We start from the raw sequence: 26,674 nt of genomic DNA on the forward strand, positions 1-26,674 counted from the left end.
TTCTTCCTGGATATGCAAACCAGGGTTCTGTAATCTTCTTGCAAAGCCTGACCTCCCTTTCAGATACCATATGATTTCCTTTTCCTCCTGAGTTCCAGGAGGAGTCCCTCGTTCAGCAAATCTGGTCTGTTGCCCTGCTTGCTTGATTTGCACCATGACAGAGTTGTCTTCTTCTATGCTTTTAAAAGGTGGTTCTTAAAAACTGATCAGTACTCGTGGGCACACAGGCCCTCATAAATAGATTCCCAGAGGACACTGCTAAGTAGCTCTCTGAATAGCTTAATGTTTGCTCTTTTGCAATCCAGAGTAACAACTGCTTATCTTTTTTCCTTTACTCTAAAAATTAATGTCTCAGTCTGATGAGACTGGAATGTTTGCTAAAGAGGATGAGTTATGAGATAGACCAAACTTTTCTCTCTCAGCAATTGTAAATTCAAAATTAAGGGGTTTTAATCGAGGAAGTGTGGAAAAAACAGAAGAAATAACAACCCTTTATTAAAAGATATATGTATGTTGAAAAGAACAGTGACAGAATACAAAAAACTAGACAATAGTCCTGTACCCAAAAGTCCCCTTCAAACAAAAGAAAAAGGTCTGAATACTTCTCTGCCTTTTAGTACAGTCCTAATTGTGGCCTGCAGGGGTGCTGTTGGATCACTGGAGGTACAGAGCCTGCAGTTCTCTGTGTTGTCTGTTGTTCCCAGATGATGGTGTCTCAAGGCTCCTCTTCTCTCTCCTTCAGTGAGTACAGAGCTCTCCGATGAAAACACAGTAGGCTCTGCCTGGAGTCACGAGGCAGTGTGCAAAGCCAGCCGAGACCAGTGATTGGCTTCACCAGGACGAGAAGCCAGAAAAACCTGGCTTCCAGGTTTTTTCTCCAAAGAATGCCTCCACACAGACTCTGTCTCCATTCTACAGAGCCAACTCCACAGTCTATCACCTCTCCCCTCTGAGGAGTGCCAGCAACCCCCCAAAAAACTCCTGCCCTTTCCCCCCAGCCTCTGATTGGCCATTAGCTAGGAATTCAGCCAGATCTTTTGTAAAGCTAATTGACTCCCTTCCCCCCCACTCACTCTGTTTGGTTTTTTTTTCTTACAGTGGAGCAGAGGAAGAAAAATTCCCCTATGGGATTTTATAACCTATAACAATTAATAATCTCAGCCTCTTGATCACCATGGCCAAGACTGCCAAGCTACCCACACATATCCCATGAATCCTTCTCTATTCACAAATGAGTCTTGCAGCCTTCCAATGTCTCCTCCCATTAGTGGGAAGAATGAGGAAAACACTGCTTGTGTTCCTTAATGATTTATTCCAAGGCCCTGGAATCTCTTTTGATTGACCTTAGATTTGTTATTGCATCATAATCTGTACCCATGTGAAAGAGCAGGAGTTTATGAGTTGTCTGGTGACACCCCTGATTCAGGCCCCAGGGAGTCAGCAAACTTCCCTGGAAAGGTGATCCAATCTGCAGGTGGATGCCTTCATTCTGCTGAGGAGGGAATCACCGATGATCATAACTTGACATTTCTTCTCAGTGTTAGTCTTAATGCAGCTCTTGACTCAAGAGATTAGTTGATCTGGCCTCAGTGAGAATGCTTGCACAAATTTCTCCTTTTCTATTTTGTCATGTCCTTCCTCTACCACTCACAGAACCTGATACCTATTCTGTAAAGGTATCTGAGAGGGTAAGCAGATGTTCCTCTTACAGCTCCAATATTAATTTGCTTCCCTCCTTATCCCTTGTAATACCATCTTAATCTTGACACAAAACAGACACTGGACTTACCCTACCCATATAGAATTGATTTGTGTGTAACAGAAATGTCAGACCATTGGTTCACCTCCTTCTCAGACTCTGAAAGGCTCATCAGTCTGCTCTCCTCTTCCCAAAGCTCAATCGTCAAGCAGAACAGTTCATTTACCCGATTACATTAGATCCCAGAGGTGTGCTTCATGTCATCCTCTATCTTCAGGCATATCCTGTGCATGAAACCTAAGTGGTTGCATGTCCTGACAGGTGCTTTGTCTGTGTGTCTGCATGGGTTCTACTGGGTACTAGAAACTCTGGAGAAGCAGAGGATATGACTTTTTGCTGATGGTCACCATGCTGCCACATTCCTGCCTACTGGGAGATGCACAACATATGCATCTACTGAAGTTGACTGGGTTGATTTTTTAATCCTGTTTACATCACCTGCACTGATGGGTGCAGTCTGGGTCCCTTGCTGACTCGTACAATAAATGAGTCTGGTCTGAGCTGCTCGGGGAAAAATCCCTGCTCAGATGAAACCTCTCCATGTCCTCATGTATCCCTCATGTCCCTTACTACTTCCTTCTGTCACTGACATCACTTATGCTGCTCACACTGCTCCAGTGTCCCTTGCAATATTAATATTAATATTGATATTAATCAACATGTAATATAATTACATTAAACATATAGCCATTACTTACTGCTAAGTAACAACTTAAAATGAGCTTTATTTTCCAGAATATGGGATAAATCCTTCTCACATAGGAATTGCTTCTCAGATCTCTTTTCCTGTTATTTTTGAAAGAGAATGAACACAAAGATATGTGAAATTTTGGCTGCCACACAGGGTGATAAGACCACTCACTATCGGAAAAGCAGAATAAACCATTAGTTGTTTTCTTGAATGGACCTTGTCTCAAATTGTGAAGAGATGATTTGTGGACAGAATATCAGAAATACACTTTTAGGAAAAAAGCATAATAATTTTGTAAATAATTAGATTATCTTAATTGTAATAGTTATTTTTTTCATCTTTAGTGTAGAGTCTTTTTTAAATGTAGAACTAAAGAAGCTTTTCTGTTAAAAGAAAGCAACATTATCTATAGGCCAGGCAAGTCCTTCTTGACTCCTGTGAACTTTGAGCAGTTTTGGTCAGAGGTCAGGGCACAACTACTCATTTTTTATTTAACACTTTTAATTGCAGTTTTTTCTTTTAAATAACTGAGTTGAATTTACAGCATGATTTGAAGACATGAAGGGGCATTTCTGACTGTTACATAAGATAGAAGAAGTTATTGTTGGAATTTAGTAATTATACCATTGTCTTTCTTCTTCCAGACACATGTGAAACACGGTGTGTAGAAGTCTGTGAGGATGGGTACTATAATGGCAAATTAGGACATGTTTTTATTATCGCTGCTGAGCAACTAGTATTGTTACTGCCCATGAAATAAAGGAGACAGCTTATCACAGAATGCTGAATGATAAAGTTATGCAACAATTAACACAGGGCAGGACTGAAATGAGACAACGTGACATACACTTTTGTATAATACAGTCAGCAAGAAAATAGAACAAGAAAATTACCCCATATGTCATAGCTTCCACCTTTCATAACATGTGAGTTTGCGTATCTCTCTGTCATCTCCTTTTGCATCACACTCTCTTTTGATCAATTACACAGGCAGAGAGATCAATTGGATATGCAAACTTGAGCTGGAAAAAAAATGCAAACACAGGAATGAAATATTGATCTATATCTACTTACCAGTAGACTAACAACATGTTCTAACTAATTTTTTTTTTTTTTTTAATTCTAAAAAGAGACTGTCGGCAAGCTTCCAAGGCCCATAGGCAGTGCAGCTTGTGGCAAGATTTTTGCCACTCAGGATGTTGTTCTTGCTGCCCATCAATCCCTGAGACACTTTCTGTTCTGTTTTATTCTCAGATTGACCAAAATTGCATTAGACAGAAGAACAGATTACTGTGTATATAGTTTACAAATATAGCTGTAAGATAATCTCCAAAGGCATGTTAGATTGAATAAGTAATTTTTTGTGCCAATATTTTCATTATTACAGGTTATTCTAATTTCATCTTTCAGGAAGATTGAAACTGAACTCGTGAAAAAAACAACTATATGGCAATCCATCAAGAAGCCAATGTATAATGATAAATTCAATTTTCTTTCTGAAGGGATAAACTCTATGCCATATCAGCTGTACTTTACACACTGTTTATTTCCCTTAATTTACAAAGTTTTACAACTGTGAGCTGCCAAAAAAAAAAAAAAAAGGAAAAAACTAAAACAACAAACCAAAAGATACTAGTGTAACTAGTAAATTGCAATAATTAATATGGGGAAGATGCGATCTTACTTTTCTCTGTATTGTATCCCTGAATCTTCAGAATTTTGTGTAAAAGTAAAAAGATCCAAAAGGCTGCACAGACTGTATACTGAGGGCTCACAAATTATATTTGTGGTGCCTTCCAAACTAAACTCTCACATCATGACTTCATAGTTGAGGGGGTGATAATTTAGTCATAGTGAATAAAGAAAAGTTAATTGCTTTGTTCATTGTACTTGTCCTGTCCCCTAGCAATGCATAGGATCTACCCCACAATTTTCTTGGAAAAATAAAGGAATACAAGTAGATAACATTTATTATGGGAAGTCCAGCTACAACATAGTTAGCCCTGATAGTTGTTTTGTGGGAATGAAGTATCATCAGTTAACAGAAGAATAACAAGACATTTCACAAAACTGATAGTGTAGTGAACTTGCTGAAGGAATAAAAGAGGCAGACAATCATGCTTTATCATAACTTTGTAGCATCATGACTTATATACTGACTAGTACTATATAGATCATATTCAACAAATAACGAATTTGGCTTTCTATTTGCTAAATACTTAACAACTAGCCCAATTTCATGTAGATCTATTTGTTCATGAAATAAATAACGGGAAAAAAACAGAAAAAGAAAAAAAAAAAAAAAAGAAAATACCAGTCTGAGTTTGTCTCAAAATCCATGATGGTAACTGCTGGACTTGAATAATTTACCCTAAGAGTAACAAAATTAGGGTTTTAATCTTTTCGTTGGTTGGTTTTGGTGTCCCTCTCTGCACCTTCCTCGTTCAGTGACTACTTATCATTCATTATTAAATACGTCTATTTTAATATAAATATTTCACAAGAAATTTGTATATTTGACTGAAACATGTAAACCAGTTAAAAAGACATAAATTTAAAATTGCTATTCCATTTACATATAATCAAATGAAAACAGTCTAAAAATGTTCTAACTTTTATAAATTTGCTCTTGACTCTCATTCTTATATAATCCCCTGTGAAAAAATGTTAATACCAACCTAACCTCCTGAGATATGTCATATCTACATGTCCAGAGGTTACTAGAAGCTCATGAAGAAACATGTATTAGGAAGATTGCTGACTTCCGCTTCTCTTTTTCTTTAGAAAATGCAGTTCTAGAGGAAATACAATTCTAAATAAATAATTGTTTTAACAAGTTTATTTGTTTATAGATGTAAAAGCGCTTTTACTTTATTTTACATATGATAGAATGTCACTCAAACATTCTGGGGAAATGTCACTGCTTAAAGTCCTTTTAGTGTTATCAGAAAAATGTGAAACAGGTCACATAAATCAGAGAAGAAATGAAGGTTCTTTGACTATATATATGAGCTACCAGATTCTGCTTTCTCTCATCTTTTCTTAACAATGTCTCTTAAATAATTTACTTTAAAGTATACTAGTTGAAAATAAATGTGCAATTTGTTTTTTAAAATTAAAAGTAAACAATAAATAATCATTGTTTACCATTATCTCTGGTTCAAATATCAAACCTGCTGACTATATCACTACAACAAGAGAAGGTTGTTGAGAAAGAAAGGAGAAAGAGTAGGAAAAATATAAATCAATAAAAGTCTTTGGAATAAGGATTGAACTCAGGAAACTAAAGCAGATGAATAATATGTATAATTTTATGGATCCTACTACTCATCCACCCACAAATTGCGAGAACATAAGAACATAAGAACAGCAGTCGTATTATTTTAAATCAAAGGAAAAGGAAATGTTCATAAGAGATATGACAGAAGGCTTCTTCTAAAGAAAGGGACAATGTTTCTCTTCAACTGTCAAAAGTGTATTTGTAGAGAATGAGCCACACAAGAAAAGCTTTGGAAAAAAAAATAGTGCATGGGAGAATTTCAGGGGAAATTTTCATACATTATTTCCTATCAGCTGAAGTCCATCACCAAATATTTTGTTTTATGTCATTCCACAAACTTTTCTCTTTAAGCCAGTAAAGACTTGGTGAAATTTTATTGCATCATGGAAGGCAATCCATCTGGGAAATTTGGCCCAAAGAGAAGCTTGAGCATACAAAGTTTTTACACAATAAATCCCAGGTCTTGGACTTGGGGACTTCTATTGGAAAATATTTCTGTATTGTCATGTTTGGAAGGCTGTTTTTTATGGAAAAAATGATGAGATTTTTCCACAGGAAGCAGATATTTTTCACACAAACAAGAATTACTCTGCTGAAAACCAGTTTTCTGTCAAAACAATTTTAGTTGAAAACTTTGAGCCATCTGTTTTACATCATCACAGTGAGCAGAATTTGGAGGGAGCTTGGTACAGCGTACAGGCAATTTCAAGTGAATTTATCTCAACCAGCTGGTACAGACTAGCTAACAAATCTGAAGAGTATGATGTTCTGTAGAACTCAGTAAAATTATTAGAAGTAATTCCGTACTTTAAATAAGTTGACTCCATTATACCCACAGTAGATTACATTTTCTTAGTTTCTATCTGTTCTATAAAGCAAATCAGGTGTCTGTTATTCATCTGGCCACTTGACAGTATTAATGGAAGAGGGAAAATGGGGGTTAGGTTATGTACAGTGGGCACATCTGTTCCAGTAACTAAATTACAGCCTACACAGTAAACAAGGTGATCTGAACACGACATACCATCTGTGTTTCTTACAGCTTGTTTCCTTATTATTTTATTGCACTCTAATATATGCCCTAATAAGTAGGGTTTTTTCTCTTTATGGAATACCTTGCTTACATATACTGCCAACATAGCAATGTTCAGTGAAAGTGGTATCAATTACATCTGTCTTCATAGTGCAAGAAAAAATAGATATGATCCATTTTGAAGAATTTAAAGGGAAAAATAATTTTTGGAAAAAATTTCTTGGTAATGAAATAGAATAAAGCTACTTTTCTGTATTAAACATTAGGTCTTCTACTTATAAGCGTGGAATTAGAGGCCTGAAAGTAAGACAAGTATGAATGAATAAACATTTAAAATACTTGAAGAATTTTCAGTTAGACCAGTTCCATGGACTCCATCTCTAGTCTGTTTTTTTTGTCTAACTCTTTATCAGAAAGATGTATCTAAATCTTAATGAAAATATTTGTTATCAAATAAGTTGGCTGATACGTGGACAAAGGTCTATCCTGACTACATATCTACGCTAATAAGGCAAATCCTTCCTGAACTCAAAAAGAAGGTAATGCCCATTCAGATGACTAACCCTGATTTAAAACTATGAGGAATGGTCACACCTTGTAGGTAAGGGAAATTAAAATAAATAAACAAACCAAACCAAAACAAAAAAAAAACCCTCCAAAAGTGGTTTTTCAAAACAACCATAATGTAAATTCTTAAATTTGTATATAATAGTGAAATTGGGACAGTGGTATAAAAGTAGTAAAAAGAAAGAATCTAAGAGAGGAAAGAAAGTGGAAAAGGACATATAAAGTGACACAAATTATCTAATCAGAGCTCCCTGTTCAGCAGTCATGCACCTTAGCAACACATTTTGAAGGACAATGTACTCTTTTCTCTGTTGTGTTCACATAAGACTTTCTTCTTGAGAACCAGGAGCATGGGATGTCTTCCCTGACATAGGTGAGAGAAGCACTTTTCGTAATATGCCATAGTATAGCACAACATAACTGAAACTAAAATTCCATTTCTTCCCTGTACTGTCTAACATTTACTATAAGTGCATATACCTTTAGTGGACAGAAGGAGCAATTACTATTTACATCCTCCATGTAAAAACTTCTATAAAGTAGAAATCCTATATGTTAGATAAGACTCTGTCATCCTTTACAGGCTTTCTTGTGTTCTGATTTTTTTTCACCTTGCTCAGTGTTTCCTCAGAGTTAATTTACAATCTTCTTATTATACTTCTCTCGTTTCTTTAGACTTTTCTGAGTGTCACTAAAATATAGTGTCCCAATGCAGTTCTGTAACTCCTGCCCTTCTATAGAGAATAAGGCAAACAAAAAAAGAAGTGGAAAAAAAAGAAAGAAAAAGTGTCAAGGTTTTGCTTACATCCCTTTAAAAGGATAAAATGTTCTGTAAATATGGTGGTTTTTGTAATTATTGTTGTCAGCGGAGCTGATAAAACTGGCGTCCAGACAGACCTCAGCCTCCTTAAGTTATTGTCTGCTAGACTCCTCCTAACATACGTTTTCTTTGTTGTCATATCTGCCCTGACAATAATCACATTTTGTATGAAACATCTGTTAATGAAATTTGTTTATTCTGCAACATAACTACAGTCTTTGATCCTTTATGGTTCTTGTTCCCAACTCTTTAAGCACACCTTTTCTTTAGTGCTTTTGCTACTTAGCTATTCTACTTCTTGATTTGTGAATTTGATTTCTCTTCTGAGATGGGTTTTGCACTTGTCTTAAATTATCTTCACTTTTGATCTCAGTTCACTTCTTGAATGGAAAGCAAAGTGCATACTGTGGGAGTCATTCTTTGTACCCAGACTTTGAAAATTACTCATTGACTACATTTTGCATTAATTCCATAATTTCATCATGCTCTTTCCCTAGTCTGTATAGGCAAAAAGTGTTCTGGGTGTCTTGCTGTTTCAAGATATAACAGATCTACACTTTTCTATGATCGTAGTTCAGACATTAAAGAAGTTAAGGGGTTTATTACAAAACTTTATGATACATAGAAAGGAATGTTTCTTCTCTGGAAAATATGTAAAACCACCTATAAGAAGATGTTTTTCATCTTCTGAGCATATTGAATCCAGCTTGGGGCTTTTTAGTTTTTTTTGTTCTATTGAGGTGATTATTAAAACAGTCAGGATGGATCAGTTAGAGCAAAGCTGATCTCCTAGTTAAAAAGGGGTAAAATTACAGAAGAACTGCAGGTTAGGATATGTCAACAGGGAGAAAGGGGAGTGTTTAGGCTAACTGTCTCTCCATCAGTGTGCAGTTCATTCTACAGTTGTGCAGCCACAAGACTAATGTATGAGGAATTGGTGATCCATATGCTTAGTTTCTTCTCATGTTTACAGGAGCGTCTTGAATATCCTGTGACAATTTTCTCTACTAGGGTAGCGTATCTCTAATTACTCAGTTGAATGAATATGAGGGGCAGCATGTGACTGCTCTACACAGTGGTATAAGCACTGCATAGTTGGTCAATATACATTCATTTGTTGTGTACTTGACCATAAGCATATGGATAGAGTTTTTTGTAGTTGACATGAAATGTTATATACACTTGCTGCAGAACTGTGACTTTGTTGTATTGGAACATAACGTCCAAGGGTCTCCCTGAAAACTAAACCAATATTCCAGATGTGTCTGCTATCAGTGACTGTATATTACATCTGTATTGTGAGTAAGATCCCATAAAAGTACAAGAAAACTTGGAGCTGGTGAATCTAATCATGAATGGGAACTCTGTGTAGCACATCAGGGTCTGTGAGGAGGAAATCACCTGATGTTGCAACAGTCAGTGTTCCCAGCAGTAGAAGGCATGTGAGATTGCTATTGCCTTTCCTGCAGTTTCTATCCTTTACTCAATAAACTTTGAGTATCTGTGCCTTTCTTACTGAGAAACCAAGAGAACTGACACCTCCACAGTGAGAAACTGTCTCTGAGACTTCTGAAGGAATGTTCACTCTTCACAGATTGCTTTCTTTGAGTAAACTGCAGTAAAACCCAAACGCTTCAGTAGACTTTCTTAAAATCCTATTACCAAGTTGAGTTTTAAAAAAAAATTGAAATATTTCCCATACTAATAAGAAAAATAATACAAGTATGGTGCAAATTTCAAGTCAGTTGAACAACAGATTTGTGTTATATCATGCTGATTAAAGCAGTGATATTTTCACATCAAGTTTCTAGTTCCTCATGATCAAAGAATTCTTATGTTTCTAGGAATTTGTGACAGCACTTCCACAAAACAGTTTGTTGCAATTTGAGAGATATAAATAGAAGCATACAATAAGAGCACAAGTGAGGTTTTTGTCTTAAGTATCAAAGGCTAGAACATGGAAAGTTCAGCTAAATAAAGGCAAGAATGTTGCAAATTTTATTTACAGTCAAGATTGTGATGAAATATTTTATACAACTGAGCATTGTATGTTGGCACCTTAACTACAACTAGTTCTTAATATGCCAACAAAAAGTACCATTATGGAGTCTAGTGCTATTAGATAAAAGCCGTCAGAAGATATTCCACTCTTCCCACTCAAAAGTGTGTTTTCCTCTGTGTATTTTTTGATTAAGAAGTTACAGGTAGGAGAAAGCATAACATTACAGCTAAATTCATCCCCAAAATTCTGTTTATTATAGATTTAAACACAATCTGCAACAAATGTCCTACAACTCTTTAAAAAATAATTTTAGTCTGAACTAAGGAACATAAAAGAAACTCCAGGATTGCTTAAGCACAGTTTATGAGAAGAAAACTGTGTTTCCTGTTACAGTTTAAAGTACCTTACTTTTCCTGAGAAATTGTGTGCAGGTACAAGCGCAGGGAGGGAAGACCAGCGTAATACCAGGCCTTGTGAAACAAATAAATAATAACTTGTGCACGAGAAATGAATGTCAAGCTTTCAAGTAAAGTGTGCTCTGTGGTGTCAGTGAACATCTGAAAATTACCACAGAGATAATGTCTTTTGGTTAAACTAGGCTGGTATAATGTCTTAAGGAGTTTGAAAATATAAGAGAAATATTAATATTCACATTAATGAAACAAATACCTCCCTAAATTTTAGTTGGAGGTGGCTTTTCTGCATGTTTGATGGATTGTTTATTCACAGATGTACTAGGAGAAAGCCTCAATGAATTGTTCTTTTTCTGATAGTATTTGCCAACAAAGCTGCACACAGAACTGCAAAGCTTCTAAGCCAATGACCATCTGTCTGCTGCTGACTTGAACACTTGGGAAATCTGCTGTAATTGATCTTTTTCCTTTTCCATTTCCAGGGCCCATCCCAACTCAGGCTGGTATTGTGACCTTTCCAGAACTATCTCTTTGCCCGTAATTAGCCCTGTCGTGCTCCATTTGCCTCTGTTCACCACACTTTTTCAGTGCTTCATAGCCTGATCACTGCAGAATGAGTTATTCTTTCTTTCTTTTTCTTTCTTCTTTCTTTCTTTCTTTCTTTTTCTTTCTTTCTTTCTTTCTTTTTCTTTCTTTTTCTTTCTTTTTCTTTCTTTTTCTTTCTTTTTCTTTCTTTCTTTCTTTCTTTCTTTTTCTTTCTTTTTTTTCTTTCTTTCTTTTCTCCCTTCCTTCCTTCCTTCTTTCTTTCTTCCTTTCTTTCTTTTCTAAAAACTCCTTCAAAAAAAGAAGATCCAAGGAGAATGTGGGCTAAAAATGCTGATAAGTCAATCAACAGAAAGGACCTGCAAGGCGCTGAGAGCTGCCAAAGGTGAAATTTTTTTTTCAAAAACATATTTAAACTTTAGGTAACTATTGAGAATATCTATATCAAATAAATAAGTTGACTAGTTTTTACTCACACCATTTAGTAAGTTCTGAAAATAAAATAATAAAAATTATACACTCTTTCTTCTATTCTCATTGTTCTGAAGGGTTTGGAATAGCAAACTCAACATCAAACATGGAACTGACACTGTCCCTCCTTGCTAAACACAAATACAGCTTTCAGCTTCAGCTTTTTTGCTGCAGCTGGCAGACTTTCTGGGTATTGAGATGTGCGTATGGGTGACATATCAGGAGCTGTGTGACATAGCTGTAATGGGCCATCAATAAAACAAACCCACCAAATATTCTCAGAGTAATCTTTAGGGTTGCTTCAATTTGCAGTGCCTCTTCTAATCCCAGTTTATCTGCCTTTAAATCAAACTTTCAGAAAATCCCATAAACTTGCAAGATGTTGAAATTATTCTGAAACACATCTTTCCTATTCTCATATGGAACTTAGCGACAGGGGATGACATAAAATTAACAATTAATGAAATTATATTGACATTTAAAACATTTCCAGCAAAAAGTAAGAGTTTCCCATAATCTCTGGTTTTCTCCTTCTTACTATTAGCTATGTCACTTTCTTGGATCTAAGATACTTATAACTAATGAAAACAATTTTCTCTAATTTTCAGCTACATTGACATGTACTAATTTTATAGAATTTTACATAGTCTTGCAAATTTCAAGTCTTCACATTGCTTCACTTTTACATAAATAATTTCATTTTAGAGCCATTAAGAATGAGTCAGAAATGTTTCATTTTTATTCAGTAGATGAACTGAAATTTAGTTTCATGAAAAGTAGTGGAGTGAGAGAATATTAAATTTTGCTAATTGGGTCAAGTCAATTCAGTCTTCCTTTTACAAGATGGTACATATTATTGGAAATGTTTTAGAATGGTACAATTTTGCTAGCACAAAGCGGAGAAGTCAAAAGGATGACTTTAACATTGAGACTGAAAAATGATTACCACAATTCAGAAATTAGAAATATAAATAATTTCAGAAAAATGGTCCCTTAATCTGGAGATATTTACAAAACATTACAAAATGTGTAATACAAGCTAACTAAGACTGGTACAGAGTTTTAAAAATAGGTCTTCCTGACTTCAGTAGACTTTAGATCTCAGTAAGGTATAGTTTCAGTGATTCTGTACCATACAATAAATGTTTCAATCATAAAATTAAATGTGCAGGTAGTTTTCATCTAGTAACCCTGGACAGCCTTTTGAAACTAGATTAAAATAATAGCACTCTAGTGTTACAGTATACTGAGTCAGTCCTTAAGAAAGAACCACCTTAAGAACCACCTCATTTAAATAGTAACATGACTCTATATAGCTTAATTTCTATGGATCCCAAATTCACATGTAGTTTTCTGGGGCAACACAAAGGTGTTGAAAAGTAAGGCACTGGTTCATCTCGTGAAGTGATGGAACCTAGAAAAATAACTGCTGATTGAAAATATTTCTTTAAGTTCAATGACTGCATAGGAGTGTATTTCACATGCCATAGATCTCAGGCAGTTCAAACACGTTGCCATAGTTAGCAAGTATATTTTCAGTGGTTTTAAATGGATCTCCAACTACACTTATAACAAAAGTTTTTCATTTGCATAGATGTGTTAAATACAGAACAAACAAAGAAACAGAGAAACAAGCAAGAAAGTAAAAAGTGACTGTAAATAACATTTTTTTTTCTCTGAGCCAGCTGAAGCTTTTAAACTGAGAGGTGGAACAATTAGGAAAGCAAGGGTCCAGACCAACATTTAAAGCTAAGGGACTCAGCAACAAAAATTAATCTTTAACTCCTTTCTGCTGACAGTGATGTGAAAATTCAGAGTTGACTTCTCATGAACTACTTGGAAGACCTGGATTTATTCATTTTGGTCGAGGCATTTTGAAGCTTTATCTATGAGACTATTGTACTCTTAGGATCGGAGTGCTGAAGATAAACAACTACAAAAAAGGTAACTTATTATTTGGAAAAAAAAAAGAGACTAAATGAAAGGTATATTTAAATCCCTGTACCATGACTTCTTCTTCTTTTCTTTAAAATAAAGAACATATTTATAGCTATTGTAATAAGAAATGATATCACAAAAATAAAGTTTCTCTTCGTCTAGCATCTCTCTTTTTTAATTATCGTACTATGCTTTGTTAGTACAGAACCTTGTTATGATTCTGGTTAAGTTGTGTTAAGGACCTCATGCTACAGTCACATATAACAATCTATCAAAGCTACATGTGAAATGACTTTCAAGTCAGGCAGGTACTTGTATTAGAGAAGTGTATACATACAATACAGAGATATGTTGGAGCTCCATTGGTTAGTGCACTGCGGCACAACCCTTATGCTCAAGTAATACTCTTCTCTCTGCTTCCTCTTTCTGCAGAATTGATCTAAGAGATGAACTCTGCAGTAGTCCCTTTAATGCACTTGGACCCCTGTATAGAAATTGGTAGACAGAATTTCCCATCATCTGCACGGATATATTAAAAATATATGTCCATTCATCATTTTACTGAAGCAAAGTTTGATCAGGTTTGAATCCTTGAATGACAAATGACTGTATTGATTCAGTCACACTATTTAAAAACAATGTCCCTGAAAGGAAGTGCTATTATGTATTTATTTTAAAAGAATGGACATTTGTGGTTAGTTTATTCCATGAATTAATTTTGTACATAATACAAGTAATTGGTTTTTTTAAAAATTTCTTTCATGCCAAACCATGTTGAATGTAATAACCATACTTGGCTATTATATCCCCTTAAATGTCACTGTATAAAGTGGCTTATAAAATATTTAATTGCAAACAATATTATTTTTTAAATACTACTGTTCAGTAAGTTACACTTTTAATATATTTTTTGAAATGTCATAATTTGTAAACTTGTAGGAAAAATGCAGAGAACTCACTTTTTGTACTTCTAGTTCAGGTAGTCCTGTGACTAATCTGAAGGTTTCATTAGAACACGTAACAGGAGTTGTAAAGAAAAAAATATTAAACCATTCTTTCTCTAGGCCAAATAATCCCCAGTGAAACAAAAAAATCATAACTCTCTGATATCTCACATTTTGACACTGAAAAGAGTAGGAAAATACTATTCTGTATTAATTTTAGTCTTTTATTGGAGAAAGAAAGAGAGTGATTTTTTGTGCTCCTTGCTGTGAGCCTTCTTTCTGTAATAACTGGGCCTAGAATCAGGAGAACAGTCAACATGTGTAAGGTCTTAAGAATGCTCTCTTACCTTAAGCTGAACAAATTTTAAACAGCAACCATATTGTGCAATTGATGCTGAAGAAGTCTGGAGTTTTTTATATTTTTTTTTTCCAGAGATGAGATGTGCAAGCCTGAAGACTGCAATCTGTCATGGAAAATTATGTATCTTTTCCAAAAAGTGGGTTGAATTTTTGAACCAAAAATACTCATGCTTTGATTAACCTGTTTTTGTTGCCCTATGCTTCCCTTGCCCCTCTCCTTTCTGTTCACTTGTGGGAGAGGGAAAATAAATCCACCACTGTTTTTATACTAACTTAGAGTAATAGTAAAGCACATGTCAAATCACTCATTTAGATAGTCAAAAAATCTAATTATGTTGAACCTACTAAAACAAGATTCCTCCCCCAGCTATTTTTGAACTTCAGGTTCCAAATAACCTTTCCTTTTGTATCACTCAGAGATGACCACCAGTCTTTAGCATACATTTATGGACTTTTATTTTCCTGTTTAAGGTTACCGTCTAAGGTTTCCTATTTAAGACTGTAATTAGTATCAGAATTACTTTTGTGCATTATTAGGAATTGTATGAGTGGCAAACATTACTATCAAGAATACTTGAAAGATAATGCTCAATCTTATTAGTATTACAACTTTTATAACATTCTGTAGAGCTCAGTAGGCATTCCTTCACACATATAGATTTGTCTTGTGGTCAGAAGTGGTTTTGTGTTTCAGGCAGTTTCATATTTAATAGAATACTCAATTTCAAGAGGAATTAATCAAATTACTTCTGAAACTGATATTTTTTTTTAATATTCTAACACTGATACTGCATCCTCTTCAGCCTTCATTGGAATATGTAATTTTTTATATCTCATATTTTTGCATGCTTCTCCTTTGCCATTTCCTTGCTATTAAATTACTGCTTCCCTCTGATCATCAGTTACACTCTTCTGAGAGAGATAAAATGAAATCATAGGTCCAAGATATCAAATTCTTCTTTGCTAGTCTAGCTTGAGACAAGTTGATTAGGCAATTTTTCTTCTTAGCTTCAATTCTGAAATTCTATTACAGAATTAACTTTCAAGAAAATGAAATCTTTTGTCTAGATGTTATTTTTATGTTTTTGTCTTAAACTTCTCTAGCTTGAGTAATTTAAACTTGAGAGGCTAAATAAAGTTTAAACATTTGAAATAAACTTTCCTGTCAATATCTCTCTCAATGTACCTAATTCTGATACAGAAAATAGTAACTACTCATAATAAACATGGTAAAGAAAAGAACTAGAAGTTTTAACCAGTTACATGAAAGGAGGAATCAAGAGGTTTTATGAATATTCAACACCCCTTATATCAAGGCATCTATTAGTTTGCATATATTTTGCCACTGCTTCTTAGAAAAATTAGCTGGTGACATGAGTTATCCATTTTACATGAAAAATTTTAAAGGAAAAATAATCACTTTAGTTCAGGTGGACATAAAATTGTGAGACATGCAGAAAAATGCTTGTTGCATGCTACATTATGCCATTCTTGGTTCACACTAATGTTTCATAATGAATGTCAGAGAAAAATTTCGTTCAAAGAAATTAATTGGCCTAAGCAGGAGTGAGAGTGGAATTAAAAGCAAGCAAATGAAACTTGAATAGAGACAGAAAAATCACTCACACTCGGCCAGGATTTTTACAGAGAAATTTTTTGAATACAAAATGTCTTTTTGAATAGTAAATGTAATGTAATCACTTCCTGCTTTCTATCAGGAAAAAAATCTTTATTTAAATTCTTTCTACCTTCTAGAGGAAGAAATGAGAGTTTTACATTAAATTAAGTCAGGTACCCCCTGCCAATCCAGAATGGCATTTGATATATAATGATGTATTTTTTCACAGAATACTACAATTGTTCAACATGTTGTTCTCACTACTTGGTATACTCTTATAACTTACCAATTTGAACCAAGTTGTCTGCTCTTTCATTTAACCTCATCTCTCTATATGAGTTTAATTATTAATCTGAATTTATGTGAAACAAATAGTCTCATAATAATTAAGTTTTTTTATTTTTCTCATCTGTCCAAGTATGGTTGTACTTCCAATACTTAAATTTCTCTTTTCTTTTAACCTGCTTTCTGTTGTCCTCAGAGTTTGTGATTAACAACCTTTATTTTAATATACTCATTTTGTTTCTCCACATTGTAACACAAAATTAGTATTTTGAATTCATACTAGTTGTTTCCACAGAGAATCTTTCTTTCTATTTTCTTTATGAACAGATACAAAAGTTTTATTATCTTTTCTATGACTGTCTAAAGTCTAATAGATCTCTGTGATTATGGCAAATTGCCATGGCCCGGTGGAGAGAGGAATAGGGACGTGACACTGCACACAGTGTTCTGACAAGGTGGAAGGTCAGTGTGCAGTGGTCACTTTATTGAGAGGAACAAGGACTTATATAGGGTTCAGATGAGGGGAGGTCTGATAACTGGGGCGGAGCATGGGATTAGTATCTCAGGGTATCACAGGGTTGGTGAGTGAAAGAAAGGTGAGAGGGACTTGGGTGCAGTTAAGCAACGGGGACCAATGGGAGCTCACTCCGCACTGCGGCACTCATCGGCCAATCGGTGTGGGACGAACAGGAAAGCAGGGGAGAGCAAGGTGGTAAACAACTTTTGGCGGGAAAACCTCAGGACTAGTCCAGACAAGCCCTAAACAATACAAACCAGGGGGATTAATAGAGATGCATATATATTAGGGCACATAGAACATGGAATGAACTGGAGAATAACACAAAAGTCCATAATTTGTTGTCTTCTCTAAGTTCCATATAAGTCTCTCCAAGCTTGGAATTGTTCCCAGTCACTCTGGTGTTCCTCCACATCAAATACTATTTTATTTATCACTGGCTGATCAGTTAAGAATACAGATACTTTTACCTTAAGGACTATTTCTTCTGAAAAGGTGTAGAGAAAGATGGTATTTTTTAAAAGCTCAGATTGCATATCTAGATATGCAGGATTTTTTTTTTTAATTAGAGTTATTTATTTTTGAACTGTAGAAAGTGGGTCACTTCAAATTCTTGTCTAAGGAGAGTCAATAATTTAGAATTTTGTAAGGATTTTGTCAGTAGTCTTTTCAGAACCTCTCCATTTCTTTATTTAGTATTTTTCAACATTAAACTATAGTAGTTTCTCTGGGAAAAAAAAAAAAAAAAAAGAGGAGAGGGAAGGGGAGGGAAGGAGGCTTGTCTTAATGTTTCAGCACCCTTAATGTCAAGTCTGAACCTCACCTGAACCTTGCCTTCATCTATTCCCCTACATTCTATCACTGGAAACCAGGGAGAAGAGATCATCACTTCATCTGAACTTTCATATACATGATGATCCTCTTTTGGGGTGTTTCAGGTTTTCCAGTAGCACACATTTAGCCATAATGAAGTTCCATCATGTTTCTCATATATATGTAGGGATTTTTTGATGGGTCTTTCAGAGATGATTCGGAGGTGTAAGAAGATGAAACATGGACAAGTATTAATTTACAAAATTATTAATAAAAGTGACAAAACTGTACCAGGTAGGAAAATAGTTATTTAGATGTGTTTTGGAATTGCTGTAGTTGATTGCTCTATCAATCTCTTCCTTGTTTTTGTTACTGAATGCTTGTGGTCATTTACAAAATAATGTATCACAATGGCTGATATGATTATCGATTTCCTAGAAAGGATTTGTTGTATGGAATTCAGATTTTTTTTTCCTGGTTTCAACAATCAAGAAAAAATTGCAGTTAGGTACACAGTAACTGTATGAAGAACCTAGACAACTATGCTGCTAAAAACAAAAAGCCAGTTTTTTTATTGAAGAAGACTATATTACTTTTGCATATAATACATATATGTACATATATATTGCAATGTATATTTGCACATATATGCACATAATACATATAATACAAATAACCTGATAAAATATTGACATTTTGGTTTTCTGTGGAGACAAATATCCACTGTGAAAATCTACAGACTGTCAGTTTTTCTGATATCCTAGTAACTGTAAAATAAAACTCCTGAACTTTCAGTGTAGAAGAGTGAAAATGGCTATTTCTGTGGTTAAAATAAAATTTTTAATTTTAGAATAAAACTGTAGTTTTTGTGTTAACTACTCTTAAATAAAGAATTTACATTAACATTTTGAATGCTCAGGAGTGTTTTGCTGTGTTCCTTCAGAGCTTCATTTGTCTATTCCCCAAGAAACAACAGCATAAAGGTGAAAAATAATTACTATTTCTTCATGTTTGGTAATAAAAGAACACAGAATATACATAGTTTACACTGAGGTATATAGACACTTTGAAAAGGAGAGAAAAGACAAATAATAGGTATTAAGCAAAATCACATTTCCTGTAAAAGAATGAGCAATGTAAGATACATAGGCTGAAGACTGAATCAGAAATTGATTGTTTGGATCTTATTTAAATAACAGAATTAAAGGTTAATCACTGACAGCAAAAAGTCTGACTGTACTGCCAAAGTGTAGAGTAAAACAATGATGTGATTGTGCACCTTTGCTGAAATTAGTTGAAAGAGCAGACATATGAAAAACAAATCAAACAAAGAACAACTCTAAAACCGGAACAAAGGAATGAGATTCAGAAACTATTTTTGAGTATAATAATGCTTAAAACAAAAAGTATCTGTTCAGACCTAAATTGATCACATATTTGTTTTGTACACATTTTCCTGTTGTAATGTTCATTAAGTTGTTGTCCTTTGTATATAATTGTACACAGAATTACAACAAGGAAAGCATCTGTCACTTCAAAACATTAAAAGGTTTTACTCCATTTGTTCAAAAACTACATGGACAAAGCCCCTAAATGATAAAGGCCCTAATGATAAGAGGTATAAGGAAATGTTCCCTTCTTCAAGACAGTATACTTTCTATTGGATTTCAAAAAGAATGCTAATTGATTTCTTTTTAGTTGGAAGCTGAGGGCAGTTGTGAAACTGAATAGATTTCAGCAAACTTCAAGTAACCCTCAAAAGTGTTTTCAACCATGCTTTTTCATTTTGAAATCCAGTTGGAAAATTTGACTTATGTTTAATATAATTCCATATTTCTTTCATTGTATGATTTTATGTTTTTCCTACTGACTCAGTATAGTGATTTAAAGATAATCCAGACTTGTGATGGAGGTTAATTTGTGGTTTTAATGCTGAACAGGTCTTCAGCCATGAAGTAAAATGAAACAATCTTAAGGAATAATTTATGCCCTATATCGGTAGCAAATTGTAAAATATACTTTTCCTAATCATTAAACACAGGGTTGAAGTGAAGAAACTTTATCTCTTTGCAAAATTTAAAACTAGGTGTAGCAGAAGATAAAATCATACTTAAAAAAATATCTTCCCTGTAACACACTTGGGATATAACACATTATTCATATCTGTGAGGTGGAGAGAAAAAAAAAAAAGCTGTTTTTAATCAGTTTATTATTATACAAACTAGTATGTTTAAATCAACACAGTACAGGGATGTTCTCCAGAAATTGCCAGTTCATTTAAGCTATAGTGATAGTTGTGATTGGTATAAGAAAGGTCACTTTCTCCTCCTCTTGTGAGTACCAATTGGCTAGACAAATATGAGAGAGGAACAAAGAATAGGCACTGCTTTCCCATTGTGTTTCACTTAGCTATAGCTGCAGTCAGTTGCAACTCCTGAACTTTTCCCTGCCAAATTAAATCAGGGAGGATTTTGAATTCTGAATAATTTCCAACTTGATGATGAGAAGAGTGACTGTACCAATCGCCAGCTATGCAAATGCAGAATTACTTTGAACTGTTACTGCAGATGAGTGGGGACATTAGGCTTAGTGAAATGGGCAAAACAGAATCATAAAGGAGACATGATTCAAAACATCAGCAAAAGTAAAGCAAATGGAGGTACTAGAGAGCTACTCTTGAATTCACTAATGCTTACTATATGTCTATCAACTCAGAGTTCACTTGGTTTTCTTAGGGCAAACAGGACAACCTACATCTAGGAAATCCCACAGAGTGAGGTCAGAGGGTGCTTGCCTCTTTCATCTCTTACATGGAAGATACTTTCATATCTGAGAGGATGAGGTAAATTCCAGCTGGAACATAAAAAGCTACATGGAAGGGTGGATGCATTTGGTCACAGAAGCATGTTCCCTGATGTTTGGTATCACATCATCTCTGCAGAACAACCAGAGAAGTCTTCTGTGATGCAAACTACTTAATGAGACAGACTATATTCTTGTACTCAGAGGACTCTAGAGGATTGTCTATATGTTAACTGTCTTCCTTGAGAAGGAGAAGGACACTGCTACCACTGCTGAGAAATCAGTGGAATATATCCAGGTTAAAAATGGGTGCTTCTCAAAGTATCTATTGCTGAAAAAGAATATTTGGCCAGCCTTATGCAAATTTCTGCTACTTATCTGCTCTAGTCATTTCTAAGTATATATTCGGCAAAATCTCTAGACAGCTCTTGTTTCAGTTTGTCTTTGTATCCTAAATGACAAAAAAAAGTAGCATGCACAAAGCTATGAGGAGGCACCTATATAAGGATCATCTTCCATCTTTTTCTTTCTTTGCTACACATAACATTTTCTGGTTTTGCTATTGTAAATTTCTAAGACTGAACATCAAGGTTTGAAGGCTTGCGCAGAATCAAACTCTTCTTTCAGCAATAGCAGATATTAAACCTCTGAAGAACTTTCTCACAGTCCATTTTAAATTTTATAATAATTCATAACTGCAAATGAGACTTGGAAACATGTTTGTTTTATCAGACACTGAATAAACACCTTATACTTCCAATGTTTTCAAGCATAAAGCAAGGAGGAAGACTTTCATCCTTAAATAAAATTTGAAAACTACAGTCAAATTATTTTATACTAGCTCTGAGACAAAGCTTACAATAAGACCTAATATTTTAAAAGACTGAATGTGTATTGAAAAAGAGAGGAAATATAGTAAACCTCAATAATCTTCACATGCCTTTTTCCTAATGGAAGGATAATTCTCATTTACAAAGTCTGCTGAGAAAGGAGAAAAAATACCCATCCAAGTAGATTCTTAAATAGCTCCCAAAAGATTTCACTGTCTCTTATGAGAATTACTCAGCAAGAACAGCAAATTTTGGAAGAGTTTTCATGCTATTTTTGATAGCTTAATACAGTCTCTTAATCTTCAGAATGCTCTTTGTTCACAAATTATTTTATAGTAAACTGAAATAGAAGTCACAATAAGCTGATTTCTCCCCAAGACGCAGTTTATGTCTTCACAAATTATCCAATGAAAGGATTTTTCCCAAATTCTTGGATTATCTTTTACAGGAGTTATACAAATTTAATTTCAGGGGCAATAAATCTCACCTTATGCATTCTATACCTATTAAATTTTTTTTGATGTCATAGGTCTGGAGCAAAGCCCCAACACCAAGCCCAGACTGAAATTCTTCACTTCACTGAGGGATCAAAACATGACATCCATCTCTTAAGGCTGATTTACTGACATAATGAGTGCAATGGAGATTAAGCATGTGTGGTGTGGGTGCTCTAAAACAATGTGAAAAATCTAATTCAGTAATAACAGAGTCCCTGCTGACAATATCTTATGAGAGACCTGTTAAAAATATTTTAGATTTAAAATGTCCGTGCCTAGACAATTCTACTAATCAATATTTCAGATGTGTTTTCAATAAAATAAATTCATTCCATCCTTATAGAGCGTGGTTAGTCATATGGATTATATGTTCAACCTTTTAGAATGGCAGTTGCCTTTCATGATCTCTGGGAAAGCAGCACTTGTGTTGGGTGCGTTATTTTCACAAAATGTTCTTTAAGTACAACCTTGAAGCCTAAAGAGAAAGGAGACTCTTTAATGACTCTTATCTATTCTGTATCCATAAAAGTAAATATTTAAATGTAGCATTTCATTTCTAAGAAATGGATGAGACTTAAAGCATTTGAGTGTGTAAAACATTTCTTTAGAATATAGCTTATATATGGTCCATGAAATTATTTACAGTCTACCAAGAATAAGGACTAACACTTTTCTTGATGAGAAAAAAAAGAGATAATGTTTTTGCTTTTTTCAATCAAAGATAAATTCAGATAAGCGATTTTAGAAATATCCTCAAGGAGTTTCTGATTAAGGATTAAACAAGTAAATCTTATCTACTACTATTTTCTTCCTTCTCTGTTTCACTCCATTTGCAGACAATCAGAAACAGTGAATCGAAATGGTAAACACTAAATTCTTGGACTGTCTTCTGAAATGACCAATTGTTGTCTTGGTGGATTTTTGTTGCTGACTTGTCCTCTATAAATTGGGTAAAGGCCTTCAACTTACTTCAAATTTGTGCCAAGCAGTTAAGATGGTAACAAAGATGCTACTGAGATGGTAGTGAATTGCTGTCAGTACATCATGTATCATACTCAAGTCTATGCTTGGTTGTTTCTAGTCTTGAGCTGCACAGCCACTCGATGATCAAAACAAAATGTTTCTTTTCATTTATTTATGCCTTTATTAAATAATTCAATGAAAATGACACTTTGTATTTGTTTTGTCTAGCCAATAAATCCATGCTTTATAAAAAAGGAGAAGTAATCTGTGTTTATTCTTAAATAGAGAGGAATCTGTGAAGTATTTTACATTTTTACAGTCCCAGAAGTGAATGATAAATTAAAATAAATAAATTATTCATAATTGTAGCAGACTTAAAAATGAAGGCTTATAACCAGAAGGTCCTGTTCCAACAAGGACGTAACTACTGCATAAGTAGTTTCACTGAGGTCAGGAAAATAAGCCCACGTTTAAGTGTGTTTCTGGATGTAGTGGTTTGAACCAGGTTTTCCCCCTGAAGCTAAGAAAGTGGTAACCCCCAGGGGGTGGTAAGCCTTGAAGTTTTGAAGTTTTAGCCAATGAGTGCTTCTGCAAAATATAAACATATCACAACCAAACGGAAGAGAAGGGTAGTTGTAGTTTGGTAGAAGGGGTAGCCATGTTATAGGAGTCACGAGGAGAGGGCAGGAGTCCTCTGGGGGGCCTCTGCCCTCCCCCCACCCCCCCCAGCCCCAGTTGGGGGCTGCAGAGACTTGGAACAGTGTTAAGCTGGACTAAGTGTCTGTAGCTGAACCTGGAGATGTTTCTTCACTGTGAGCAGAAGCGGCAGCGGCAGAACTACACTGACCGGAGAAAAGGTGGCACAGAGCCAGAAGAGATGAGACGAAGCAGCAGAGGTATTACAGCCAAGCAGGAGAGAACTCCTGGAAGGAGAGAGAGAGAGAGACAACAGCAGAGAGACAGAGTTTTGGCAGTAAGAACAGAACCAGACCCCCCAAACTCCTTGGAGACCCCTCATGTCCTAGAAGGGAGGAGTGAAGTGCGACATACACTGCAGAGAAGAACTAAGAAGCTCAGTCGTCCTGAGAGCTCAGCCAGGACGGAATGTGTGGGAGGTGGACCTTGGACCCTCCCTCATTTGCAGCTATAGAGAAGCTAACAGCTTGGAATCAGAGCCAGAAGCTCTGCAAGGGGCTTGAGTCCCCTGAAGATACCAGACCATCACGGAGACTCCTGTGCTCCGTTGATATGACCGTGGTGGAATGACCTTTGTCTGGGGTGAACGTAGCCCACAGAAGACCCCTTTGCCTGCGTCAAGGGGCCGAGAGGGGCTAGGAGGCCTCCCTCGTGAGTGCTGGCAGAGATCCAGCCATCAGCTGCTGCGTAGAAGAAGAGAACCTGCTGCCTTAGAGACATTGCTGCTTTGAAGAAGGGATCTGTCCTTCTTCCCTCCTGGACTTTTATTTGGAGGGGAGAAGAGATTTGATCCATTGCAAATACTTATGTCATGGTAGAGATAGTTGAGATTGTGTGTATAATGTATTATAATATTTATTTATGTGTACAGTCTTGTAATATAACCTTTCCCCCCATTTTGAGTCTTGTGTGATTGTCTGGAAAACACATCTTACACTAGGCTGAGATGTGGGAGGGGGGCTTGGACTAGGGAATTAGATTTTGGAGATCTCAAACCATGACACTGGATAAAAGTCAAAATTAAGAAGAGAGCAAAATTAGAGAATTACAAACTACTTAATGCGAAGTGTGAAAGAAAGCACTGACTATATAATCGGGGAAAATAACTGATTGATGTGATGGCAATAAATGTATTCATGAGACATCATGATTTCTTAAGGAGCAAAAAGTACCATGATAAAAGCATGGAAAACTAGGGCTTTAATCCAAGAATGGGAAATATTGAGATGGACAAAATCCTTTTCCCCTTTTTAATAAACTAAATGTTCTAATACCTGCTTACAGATAGTAGGTTATAAAGTTAAAAATTATCAGTACTGAAATAAATGCTCAAAACTGTCCAGGAATGATGTGGTAATGTGCCAGAGAAATGTAAATGAAACTAAATTGACTGTCATTTCCGTGAATCTGAAAAATTACAAGTGATATAGGTACCAGGATAAGCCAAGATAAGATCCTTACAAAGGTTTGGTTCCCTGACGACATTTAGGAACACAGGTAATACCAGTTCTTGCTTTGAAAGCAAAATCTGTGCCCCAGCATAGGGAGCGATTTGAGACAAACTTTCAGTCCTTTTGTACTAGTTAACTGCTGTACTCCTCCTGGGACCGGGATGATGCAACAGATAATTCTAGAAGGAAAAGCCTGATTCTGTGGGCATGCAAGCATTTCACAATCACTAATTAATTGTCTGCTTTTGTCTTCTACTCTTGCAAGGGTGTCAAGAAACCATTTATTCAGTTGAAAACATCTCCAGGGACCTTTTGTAGATCTTTCTTATGGAACTGTTGGATTTTTTTTTTTTTTTTTTTACTACACTGTATAAGCAAATTGTGGATTTCAGCAGCATCCTGGTATGCCAGGTGACATCAGATCCTACATTTCATGTACAGAATTCATTTAGTCAATGAAACTACTTGTGAGAGTTATGTCACATACACTTTTTCAACATTGTACACATGCTCATCATCAAGAAAGTGGTTCTTAGTGATGTTTACAATCTAAAGTTGTAAGAAATTGAAAATATATGCCATGCAAATGGTTGCCAAGATATATCCCAAAATCCTGTGAATTTCTTAGAATGATGCTTGAAGTTATTATGGAAAAGTATACATAAGTAAAAATATATAGATGTATTCCACACCAGGTTGTCTCCCATATTTCATCTATATTTATACTTGCATTGCAGAGATGAAATATGTCTTTTTACATTATTACATGCAGCTCTGGGGCCTCTAGTAGGACATGAACCTGCCAGAGCTAATACAGAGGAAGGCCAAGAAGATGATTAGGAGGGGCTGGAGCACTTCTGCTATGAAGACAGGCTGAGAGACAGGTTTTTCTGTGGAGAGCTTAGAGGCAACCTTCCACTACCTGAAGGGGGCCTAAAAGAGGCCTGGAGAGAGAATTTTTACAGGGCCGTGTAAGGACAAGGGGCAATGGCTTTGAACTGAAAGAGGGTAGGTTTGAGATCAGATATTAAGAAGAAATTCTTTATTGTTAAAGTGGTGAGGCACTGCAATAGGTTACCCAGAGAAGCTGTGGCTGACCTATCCCTGGAATTGTTCAGGATAGATGGGTGGTGTCATCAGCTGTGGTCCCACTCTTTTTGAACCACTGAAATGGTAGAAAAAGAAAGTAACCTTTTGTAACTACCAGTTGCTAGTGGAGAGGTGTAACACCTATAAATCTGTTGTGGTAAAATGTCCCTCCATCCTCACCTATCCAGCACTCAGGCATGTGGCAAGAGGCAAGGCAAAATCAGCAAGGCAAAATCAGCAAGACAATAGACAAAAATGCATAGCTCTTCAAAGACAATTTTTGTATGTTGTA

At 35.4% G+C, this 26,674-nt stretch overlaps 1 long non-coding RNA gene across 1 annotated transcript in view; it reads left to right on the forward strand.

Moving 5' to 3' along the window:
• LOC113953599 overlaps positions 1–22,408 on the forward strand; it is a 40,376-nt gene extending 17,968 nt beyond the window's left edge. Inside the window, exon 3 of the long non-coding RNA XR_003529936.1 lies at positions 22,216–22,408. This is a non-coding gene — a long non-coding RNA (uncharacterized LOC113953599). The remainder of the gene's footprint in view (positions 1–22,215) is intronic.
• Positions 22,409–26,674: the final 4,266 nt, after the last annotated feature.

The sequence above is a fragment of the Corapipo altera genome, unplaced genomic scaffold (assembly GCF_003945725.1).
Source record: "Corapipo altera isolate COAL_440 unplaced genomic scaffold, ASM394572v1 61281, whole genome shotgun sequence".
Lineage (NCBI taxonomy): Eukaryota > Metazoa > Chordata > Aves > Passeriformes > Pipridae > Corapipo > Corapipo altera.